The following is a 12,010-nucleotide window of genomic DNA, read 5'->3' as shown; positions in this document are numbered from 1 at the left end:
AGCGTGGACCTTGAGATGCTGATGTCGCTTGCTGCATCGAGACGCGCCGATGTTTATGTTTTGCTTCACGCAATCTTGTTTCCTTTTCTTTTCTCGCCGTGCTGCTGCTTGCACCTACGCATGTAATACCAGGGCGCCGATGTGTCGATTGATGGCCACTAGTATGTTGTCTACCCCAGCTAAAGCGCGTACTTTTTTTTTCTCATTGCTCGGGCTAATGTTTTTACTGGGCTGGGTGAGCGCAGGTTGAATAAGTGTTTTCACTCAGGGCTTCGGATACTTATCTCTTCGATCAACTACGACTATTTGTTCTAATGTACTGACGCGTAGACACTTGCAAGCGCCGTCTCCTCAAGCTTAGTCATATTCTCACAAAAATTCAGAGCTCGAAAAACTCGTGAGTTAAGGCCAGTTGCTTTCTCCCCAAGAATTAATGGGAAGGATTCGCCGAAAGCTTGCAGGATCTGGTAGACATCGCATTTTCCGAAGTCGCTAGATTAGGGCGATCCTTTGAGCCCATCTTGCCGTGCGGTCGCATGCCAACGCTCTCAAGGAATAAAGAGGCAAGCTTTCACACTGCCGAGATTTGTAGCATCTGTACGACCTCGGTTGTCGTATCTAAAAGGAAACCCAGTGGTCTTACAACTGCCTGCGCAAGAGGAGCACGCCCACCTACAATACTGTGTCCATTTTTCCTGGCGAAGAAAACACCACTGCACGGTACAGAACATGTGTAACTTAGCCATACTCTTACGAAAATTCGTTTCAAAGTTCTTACATCGTACATAGACACTCACGAACTAGATATGGAATAGAAGCTTTGCAACGGCATATATGCGATTTTAGTTTTTTATTTCAGCGCAAACAAAAAATACTTTCCATATTACCGCTCTGAGGAGCGTAGTGCGAATGGCATTACCATAAAGCACTTCAAAGTCATATTTCAGTGAGTTCTTTGCAAACGAGACATTGGCAGTGCGTCAAAGTTCCATAGCTTGCAAAAAAGAAACAGCGGCAGCACATTGCAGTCACCTTTGGGTGATTGTACGTCCGTCTCATACGCGAAAGGAGTGACTTTATATGTCGTGAACGTGTGCAAGGGCTACTTCCCATCATACTGCCGCATGTATTCTCCGACATCAAGTATCGCATAGTCAACAATGTGAAAGTCGGGAGTTCAAGGGATGCAAAACCGCTTGGCGGGGAAAAATCTTCCTCCGTGTTGGGAATCATGATTTTTGGTTGCCTTCCGCGTAACCGTATATCTCGTTGATTCTCTAAAGCCTTCTGATGCATAAATCGATCGAGGTATTGCCTGCGCACCACGGCGGCGCTCCAGCAGAACAAGCCATAAAACATCGGGATCTTCAGAAGTTCCCGACCTCAAAAGAAGGCATGATTTACGAAGAGGCGCCTAATATCGGCTGCGCTGTGCGCACTTCGAATAACTATGCACCGCAAGCGAGTATGCCGGGCGGCAGTCCACTCAAAGCATCGGCGTCGCGCGCTGACTGTGCCGAGTCGGCGCGTCCGCCGAGTCGTGCGCGGCGCCGTCTCGAGCCGGAACGCGGTCCGGTCACGACGGTCACGTCCACCAGCCAAGGACTCGCACTCGGCTGCCCTCGTCCGAGCAGTGCGCAGACAGGAGGCACCTGCTGCTCCTATCTGCGCCCGACGGGACCGCCGCGTGCACGAGACGCATAGCAGCTGTGCATCGTGTCGTCTTTCCTGTTTACAACAGCGAGCTTCGGATCGCTTCGATGCGAAACGCGAGCACGCTTCGCGAAACCTGCGCTGAAGCGGCGGGCGAAACTGCAACCCCGATATCAAGGCCTGAAGTATGATCTGTGGAGCAAGTCGGTGCGACACAGTTATTTAAAGTAGAACGCAGCGAGGTGATGGCGACGAGGAGAAATAAACATGCAGCACACGCAGGCTCTGTGGGCGCTTCATGTGTGCTTCTCATCGGCTGACTGCGCTGCGCTTTGCAGAGACGATTGCAGGGCCCCACAGATTTTGACAAGTTTTAGATGCGTTTCTGTTGGTTTGAAATCGACAAGCACACCATTCAATTACCTCCGCCACTGAGCTGAAATATGATGATGCGTTCAATAGCTCTACTTGAGATGAAGATCTAGCTGTAACCGCTACATAGGTATGAAAACGCGGAGGATAAGAAAAAGGGTTGAATTTAAGAACAACGCAGCGAGCTAAGGAAAAGAAAATGATAGGCTTAACGTTAAGAAACAAGAAAAAGGCAGTGTGGGTTGAAAAAAAAACGCGGAATAATGACATCCTAGTCGAACTCGAGAGGAAGAAATGGGTTTGGGCAGGGCATGTAATGGGAAGGCAAGGTAACCAATTGTCCTTAGTGGTAACGGACTGGATTCCAACAGAAAGCAAGCGTAGCAGGGGGCGATAGAAGGTTAGGTGGGCGGATGAGATTAAGAAGTTTTCGGGGATAGGGTGGTCGCAGCTGGCACAAGACAGTGTTAATTAGAGAAATATGCGAAGGGCCGTTGGCCTGCGCAGGGCGCAGTCAGGCTGATGGTGGTGATGATGATGATGACGTGTGAAAAGGAATGATGAGAGCCATTTTCAGCGCAGAGCTTATTTTCGCTCGCCTCCCATCATTCATAATGACGGGGTTGAAACAACTGGTTGGTGGAATTGATCTTAGATCAACGATACAAGTGCAGTGCAAGTAATGTTACAAGAGGGACAATTGTGAAGCAGCGACGTTTGCTAGGGATAAAAAAATAAAAGGCACCGAACACCGCGGAGCGTTGCTTGGCGGTATCCCACGAGACCTTGAAATAGGTCGGCGAAGGCTTTGCAAGTTTAAAATCTTCCTCAAGATGACAGCTATACCAATCTTCTCCAAGAAATAGACTGCGAGCAGAAAAGCCTGCGTATTGTCTCGTCATTGTTGGACCATTATGTCACCTTTCTATATGCTAGCGCAAAAAAAAAAGAAGACTGAAAATCTCTTACCTACAAGTTTCATATACTACATTCCTAGAATCTAAATTCATTCTAAAAAGAAAACGCTTCAGCTGCCTTCTAATCAATATCGGCGTTAGGGCATACAAGTCAGATTCCGTACAAGCACAGCGCGCACGCGGATCTAGAAGAATCTAAAGAGTCGACGTGTTTTTTCATCAAGCAGCAATCTTGATATTCTGCCAAAAAGGTAAGCGTCCCAGGCGCCACCGTTCAGATCGGCTGCTCATACGCGTAGATACGATTGAAACGGTTGAGGCAAGCATGTCTAGGTGACGCAGGTATAGCTTGTCGTGCGATTGGGCGCCGCGATCAACGTGTGTGGGCCCTGTGCAGGCACATGGCACAGCGGTTTAACTGCAAAACTCGAAAAGGCGATCGTTGGGAACCGTGCGAGATTACACTTCGTGAAAAATTCGTTGCCACAAAAGAACAACTACGGTTGGAACCAGGAAATCGGGGACCTCATTCTGAAAGCTGTCAGCAATAGAGTTCCGCGTGGCTGACCGGCACTTTTGCTAGCGTATATGCCAATACATCCCGATCTCCTATGTGATGGTGATGGTGATGATGATTGTGAATTTTTTTGCCGCAAGGGCAGCTTTGGCCAAAGAGCGCCATGGCACAAGGTATTTTTCGTATGCTCAAGGTGGCGTCAAAGACCCATTTCCCAAGCATTTCACCTTGATCAGCTGAGCACCAGGCCAGGGGAAAGCTGAGCACCAGGCCAGGGGAAAGGTTGTACCCATTGTATCACCGGTGGGTATACCCGGCGGCACTGGGGATCGAATCCCGCACCTTCGCATGCGCTATGGGATGGGCTGTGCGGCCCTGGCACCGCACAGTCATCCCAGCTGTGCTCGGCGCGAGCACTTCAGGATGTTCTAACAAATTGGGAGGCAAAGAATAGCGCGACTTTAGTTTTTGGGTTGTTCGGCTGCTCAGACCCTGGAAGCCTCGCGTGAGATGAGCGTACATTCTATCGAGAATGGTTTTACAGGTGATGATAGCCTGTAATGAGCTAAACGCCGCCTAAATGTTGCTCTGACGAGGGAGGGAACGGGACATGTGGACGAGTAGTCGAGAGACGGCCTGCAGCAGAAGCCACGAGAAGGAAGGGCTAGGCCTGCGCTCTCGTCACGATTGACATTTAGAACGAAACTTGGAGAAAAGTAGAACAATGGACAGGGCGATCGCCATATTTGTAGATGATTAACGACAGTCTTGTCGTATGCAGAATGAAAATGTCTAGCGTTATAATATGTTAACCGCCGACACTATACGCACATGCTTCATGGCTTAATTGCTGACATTCTTGAAGAACATCATACTGTCTTTTTCATGCGAGTAATTTTATAATAAAGGAGTATCACTGAGATCCACCCGAGCTTAGCCATATGGCTGCAAGGGAAAGCTGCACAGCTTGCATAGAAACTGTGTAGTTAAAGAAATATCCGTCCTGGACCGGGGTTCGAAACCGGGACCGCCGCTTCACCGGAGAAGGCGCTGTACCAAATGAGCTAACCGGGATGGCTAACATTTGGTAGGATGAGAGCGAACTGATCGATAACTAGCAGCAAGGACTGTGCTAGTCAAATGTTTAGGGAAATCCCCCAAGTATAGATTGGTAATTTTAGTTTGTGAAAGTCGGTGAATGACTTTTGACAAATAAAGATGTTCTTTTGCAATAAAGTACGCTGTAAACCATATTTGGATGCCTTTTTTGTTTTTGTTGTGGAGGGGTGAAGTGCAAATTTTCCGCCTGCGTCCGACCTTTAGGAAATGAAAACGTTGGTGAATGATGCTTTAAGTTGTTTATTTACGTTATGTATGTGTACAGTCTCTCGTTCTCGGGCGAAACTAGATTTAAGCCGAGTCTTGCTCCCCGAACATATTGCTTAAAAATCAGGTTTAACCCGATTGCTTCTCAGAAATGAGGCTTCTGGACGATGTTGATTTTGCAGTTCACAAAGCTGAAGGCACCACAAGACAAAATTTGTGGATATCTAACGCTTATTCCAGAAGAGTGCCTTTGGTCAACCTGGAATCTTAAACATCTTTTAACGTTTGTTTTCATGAGACGGAAGAATTTGAGTATAAGTGCGATAAGGAGGATTTTGAAGCCTGAACTAGGCTACCAACCCGACATCTCATCGGAACCACTGTATTAAGCGCTACCCACGCTAACGACACTCTGATTCCAAGGATATTGTGCATTGAAAATGGTCCGTGTGGTACTGAATGTTTTTCAAAATGTACAAATAAAGGCAGGTTGGTCTTCCACAAAGGTCAGAGAGCTCTGTAGGAGAATAGTAACGTACGCGGCGAAATATTTGTAATCGATGGGGGAAAAAATTAATTGGCAAATACTTTTTAGTAGAACATGTTGTTTATGAAATATTGAGCAAAAAATACGCTTTTTTACTTAGCCTAGCAGAAAAACGAACTGTCGCAGTAAATTTCCTTCCGCTGCAAAAAATTCCCCGAAAAAACCCGAACAAGGAAAAGTTTTCTCAATAAGCTGATTTACACCCGAATATGTGGTCGAAAATATCGCCTGATTTAGTTAGCGATTTAGTGATAGACCCAATTTGCAAAGCACGGAACAGCAATTGGTTTGGTTTGGTTTACGGATGTTCAACGTCCCAAAGCGAGTCAGGCTTTGAGGGACGCCGCAGTGAAAGGCTCCGGAAATTTCGACCGTTGGCGTTCTTTTATGTGCACTGACATTACACAGCACATGGGCCTCAAGAATTTCAGCTCCATCGAAATTCGGCCGCTGCGGCCGGGATCGAACCCGCGTCTTTCGGGCCAGCAGCCGAGCGCCATAACCACTAAACGACCGGGGCGGCTCAGGAACAGCAATCAGAGTACTGCGCATTATACAGTAGTAAATTACATGCTGAAAATTATATGGAATCCCCTAATAGAGCAGGGTTGAAAATACGGGAGAAAAGCCATCAATAACGTTTTTTTCTTTGGTACAAGTTTTTTTGAAAGCACTAAGAATACGAGGCAAATTTTTCGAAAACGACGTTCTTAACGTAATGCCCTGTTTACTTAATGCGGAGCAGAGGAAAGGCGCCTCTAATTGTCACGGAAGAATTTACAAACTTGTGCCCGGGATGGAGCAGTCAAACCTAGTTCTTCCAAGCAGGCTTTCGCTTTTGCTGAAAAGAACCCATCGGCCTCTTGGCAGTTGTTCATCTTTTCACTGGGATTAACGAAAACGTGGGTGCTTCAAAACACAACAGCTGAAGTTCCTGCGCTGGAAAACACTTCACCAATGACAGGAGAAGGCCGTGTTTCATCCATTTTGTTTACCCAAACTCGGTTCGAACATAAAGCCTAGGTCAAGACATTTGTGGACGTCTTGGCGATGAGTGTCTCCTTTTTGCAACCTTGTTGCCAGTCGCCGCTGCGGCTTCAAAATCAATTCCCCGCATAAACCGCGTAGACGCCCACAGGTCGTTGCTATTACCGCACCTTTACGCGTGCCCTTACTTGCAACATCACGCGTAAACTGCATTCACGCGCAACTTGGTCTCCGGAACGTCGGTGAATCTTCCCTGAATGCCGGGCGTCATTTTGTATGCAAATGTGACCACCGCAGTCACGATTATGTCGGCAGTGTCGTGCGCATAAGCTCCGCGGTGTCCCGTTCGCTGAGCGAACTCTTCGCTCAAGGTGAGCGCTACTCTGCCGCGTCGAATCTTTAAACGCGACTTGTCAGCGCGCCTGACACTGATTGTCGATGGTACCCGCACAAAATGGGAATATGCATCTTTCTGAGTGGTCTGCGAGTTGGAAAGGTTCCTGGGCAGCGTTTTCTCATTTACGCGTGAAAACGCAGAAGCCGAAGGCGAAGGACGCTGTCGGACGCATAAGTAAAAACATTTGCTGAGCTGACGTTAGAAAAGTTGGCTGGCATCTGCCAACTTTACGAATTCATAGTGACACTTAGAGGGTGTGCGCAGCACCAAACCGCTCGATGTTACCAAAGCTGTTAGAAATTGCTGTGCGCACACATAATAAAAGTGGCTGAGGCTGGAACAGACTTTACTCAGTAATGAGGGAAAAACAACACCTAAACGTATGACGTCCTATCTGGCGCTAGCTGATGCCTATCAACTTTTTCTCTCTGGTATATAGCAAGTAGGTTCCGGAGACGTAAAGCAGGACAGCTGTGTTTACTAGACAGCTAGGATTAAATCGCCTTCTTGAAATATATCAGCTGTAAACCAGTTGCATGCCATTGGGTGAATTCGCTGTGTTCTACATGTCAGTACGCATCGAGATATGTTACATCTGCGAAATGTGTTGCATTGCATGTGTTATCAGGAGCTGATGGTTGAGGTTACGCGCACCTTAAGCTGATTAGTTCCATCAACCTTATAAGTTGCATGAACTAATCCCTACTGATATAACTGACTCGTTTATTGCCAGCAGCTACAATTGTCGGCACAGTAACAATCCGAGTAAGCCAAGACGCTCCTCTAATCCATGCATGATCGCAGTTCTGTCTTACTTTTGTTCGCGTTGCACGTGCAGCCTTTGCCACACATAGTGGATACCTTGCCGGCAGCCGGCAACATATCTCGAGCAAAAGAATGGTAGCAGTGTTATCAGTTTGGCTGGATGCATGACCCGAAGGGGCTACAGTCGAGGTACTCAGCATCGTGGTCTGCGCCCTCAAACCAGTTGATGAGATTCTGTTACTTTAGTTTCCGTTGGGTTAGGTAAGGTTGGCGCTGCCGGCAGTTTTGAAGCGCGGGATGCGAGGCGCTGAGGTATTTGTCTGATGTTTTGTTCCTTCAGGTTAGCTGATATTAGGTCAGGTTACTGGCCGGCAGCACTTTTGAGATGTCGGATGGAATGGCGGCTGCCGGTGCAATAGGCTGTGGGAGAATATGTCGACACTGTGGTGTCGTGATAGGCGGCTGCCTGCGGGGGCAGACTGCTGGCAACTTTTGTGTGGAGTATTCTGCCAGCTGCCAGCTGAACACTGGAGAAATATATTGCCGGCAGTGTCGTTTCATTGGCTCTGTGCTGTCATGTGAAGTTCCAGAACCGGCAGTAGTCACGCGACCGGAGTCAGCCAGTATGGTCTAACTACCGGCAAATTTCACTTCGAGCTATTTTGCCGCCGGACGCCACAGTAGTCAAAGCCTTTGTCGGAGGTAAGGAGCCCAAGGGAGAGTCTCAGGATTACTTTTGACCATCTGGAGTTCTTTAACGTGCACTAACATCACAGAGCACAGAGCAATTTTCAAGTTTTGCCCCTTGGAAAAGAGATCGCCGAAACCGGGATTCGACTCCACAACCCCGTCATCAGCAATTAAACAGCACAGTAACTGAGCTACCGAGGAAGGCCATGCCTGGAATTGGAGAGAATACGAAAAGTTCGAAGCAAACAGAAGTGAATTGGATCAGCAGCAAATACTGTTCCCAAGAGTGAATGAACTATTATACTCTCCGCACTTCGAGAGACATCATCTTTCGTCTTCTTTTGCGCTGAACCTCCCAGATTTCTTTAAGCCAGCATATTTTGACAAATGTAACTTACAAACTGGAAGCAAAATGCTATAAAGGTTTCAGAGGAAAAGTTATTTTCGCGAGATATTGTATATTTTTGCGCATACATAGCAAGCAGTAATTATCAGATCTGTTTTTTAATCAGAAACACGTATAATCTGGGCCACCATTGAGCGCGGTGTTTCTTGTACAGAAAACTAAGCTTTTCAAACCATTTTTTAGCACGCTAAAATTTTTACTCGTGCGAATTTTTGTTGCAAAATGAGAAAGAGAAACTTTTAAAGGAATGTCTGAGACACTTTCAGATCCGTAGTATTTCGGAATAAAATATCTCATGTCTTCGGCCTCGAATGCAGGTGCTGCGTAATTATAGGCATTGGGGCGAATAGAGACTCAGCTCGAAGGAACTTTTGGTGACGCCTAGTCTCAAACATATGTCTCAATCATATGCAAGCAAAACATGTCGGGGCGAATCACGTGGCGTTCAATTAGCGCGCTGCGGCTGCGTATATGAAGCCTCCATTCGCGCTGATTACGTTAATTCAAAGACGACGCAGAAGAAGAACCATTCAGGAAGGCTTCAGTCGACGTCACGTGAGGCCCGGAGATCAAGCAAACCCCTTACGTTGGAGTGTGCGCCTACCTGCCACGACTGCTCTAAAGAATGTCCGAACGCTATCCGGTTGCTTCAAGGAGTGACGTCGACAAACGGGTGAGTTAGAACGCCAGTGTGTGTGAAATGACATGTAATCAGGTAAAGGTGTTTTGGGCATCATTTCAGCCAGTCAAACGCAGGACTACATGGCAGCTTAGCCACGTCCGTGATTAGTCAGTAAGCGGAATGATTGTCGTGCAGCTCCGACTAGAGACATCTATTCCCTGGGCGTTTGTCCGGGCCATCCTTTTAGTATGGTATAACGCTAGGTCCTTTGTTGCAGGTTGTTTCGATTTAGATGCTGTAGCACTGGAAAGAAAGGACCCAAGAACATGCGTGCTGACTTACCAATGTCCTTGTTCCGAATTAAATTATGCTTAAATAAAAAAAAAACATCAAATGGCCTTCGTTAGCTGCTAAAATTCAAGACTATAGCCGTTAGTCAAATGAAAACTATAAAAACGTTTTGCAATTCAACGAATGAAAAACACATTTGCTAATCATTTTGCATAATCTTCACCACGTTCAACTCAACTTATCTAGCACTTACAAAGTGCGTGCATACCTGTGGCAAAAAACAACATTATGGTATTTGGCAGCGCAGCCACTCATGGACCGCATTGGCGTACCTCTTTATCTGATGTAAAGTTTTTTTTCATATTGTGTACTTTTTAAGAACAGAGAACAAATTGTGGACGGAGTTGGCCTCATCATCCCTTTAAGAGGTGAAGCATCCTAGGTTGACGTGGCACCCTTTCTCTCCAAGCACTTTCATCGTGGTATCCACAGGCTGGCTGCCAGGCGATCAAAATAACAGTAGTGTATCTATTGGAAGCCTTAGAGCACGCCTTAGACGTGCCAGAGTGATGCTGCAAGTAGCTCACTCGAAAAATACGTGATAGGCCACGCATATAAGCAGATCTACCAACTGGTCCGATGCACAGTGTTTCTCGAATATTAGTTTGCTTGCCCCCCCCCCCCCCCCCCCCCCCCCCCCCAAAGACTCAGTCCGCTGACGATGCCAATATAGCCTAACTGCATTGCTCAGCAGCACATCGTGCATGGGAAGGATTGGATAATAGGACATGCCCAGGTATGCGCCCCTTCCTTGTGCACGTGCTACCACGAAAGATGATATAAATGTCCTGTAAGAAGCTACGACACCTGGCGCATGCACCGCAACAGTCGCAGGAAGCAGGCCTGGGGCCCATGGCGTCCTCGTTCCTTGGAGTGGCTGTCACCCTCAGTGCAATTACCGTCGGCCTGTCGGTGTTGAGCTACCGCAGCGGCGGGGATTTCTTCGGCATGCGACGGAACTCCTGGAACGAATGTCGCTCCAAGCTCTGCCTCGTGCACTTCCGAAGACTCGAAGGTAGCTGGCGTTACCGTTCGGTCGTGGTCATGCCCTGCCGCTTACCTTGCTAAGCGTAATCTGCACCGCCACTAAAATTCAATCAAAACAAATTTTCCTGCGAGAGCGCACACAGCCCAGCAGCATTATCTAGTTATTTCTTGAATCCGATTGATGCGTAAACAAATCAAAAGCAGGTTGAAAAGACCGCTAACCTTTCTGCATTTTACCTATACATGGACACTATAGCAAAATGCGCATGGTATGAAAGTGAACGAAAGGAAGTCTGGGGCAACATTATGCAACGATTCATTTTACTTTTATGTTATTTAATACACCCCAACTCACGCTCATGCTAATCTGGCGGACAGGTTCTGACGCCAACAAATGGCGGAGCACCACGTTCGAGACGAATGACGATCTTATCATCGCAATAATTGGGTCTCGGCAGAGAAACTGTGCTGTCGTCGTGCGACGAACTGACGGACCATAGTCGCTGTCCTTCGGCAGGACAGGATGCATAGTCAGCAGCAGGCAGGCTAGCGGTGGTGCTGCGGCCAGGCCAGCTGTGCCCGTGATTGGCCGCTACTCTCACGCTCGCTCCCTAGGTTGCTTTCATCCCGATTGACGTCATGACCAAGTGAAATGGAGATGAAGTGAATATTTATATAGTATGACCCCTGGTCTTCATAAGATTTTGCATGGTTTGATGATGCCGTTAGGCTGTTTCTCATAGTGAGGTTACGTAAACTTGCCTATCTGTTCGCAGAGATATTGCGATATGGTTTGTTTAGATAACTAAATGTGCGTCATGGTGTGTGAGGCGTGGGAAAGCAAAGCAGGATGTGCAGAGTATTAATGCGAAACGAAAATGGCAGTATCCCAAAGGAAGCCTGGCAGCGTTGGTTTTCATTCCTACCGCCCGTTGTGCCTCTGGCGGTGCGGTCCGGGCCAATTTCATTTCAGTTCTTTCTTCTGCCCATTCTACTCTTTGCTTCTGCTGCTTCTCTTTCACTGCGAATATGAAGCAACTTGGCCATCCTGCGATTTCAGTATGCTATGTCGCTGTTTTTTGGTTGACCTACCACCACCATCATCATCATCATCATCATCATCATCATCATCATCATCATCATAAATACGTCCACTGCTGGGCCATGGCATCTCCCTCTGAACTTGTGACAGCTGCGGCCATCTTATCCCCGCAAATTACCTAATCTCATCTGCCTACTGGTCACCTCTTACTATGTTTGCCTCTTGGACAATATTCCGCTACACAAAGAGGCAAAAAAAAAACGCTCGCACTACATTGATAGAGAGACGACGATCTACCAAAGACTCAAGAAACTAAGAGACGGAAAGCTTGTGCTGAACAAAACGCATTGAGCGGAACATGCATTACGCTTTTTTCTTGAGCGCGTGTCAATCTTTCTGAGCGTTTCACGTGAAGAGCTCCCTCATCGGAG

Source organism: Amblyomma americanum, chromosome 2 (genome assembly GCF_052857255.1).
Source record: "Amblyomma americanum isolate KBUSLIRL-KWMA chromosome 2, ASM5285725v1, whole genome shotgun sequence".
In the NCBI taxonomy this organism is placed as follows: domain Eukaryota; kingdom Metazoa; phylum Arthropoda; class Arachnida; order Ixodida; family Ixodidae; genus Amblyomma; species Amblyomma americanum.
The sequence above is the reverse complement of the archived record's forward strand: the minus strand, read 5'-3'. Positions refer to the sequence as shown.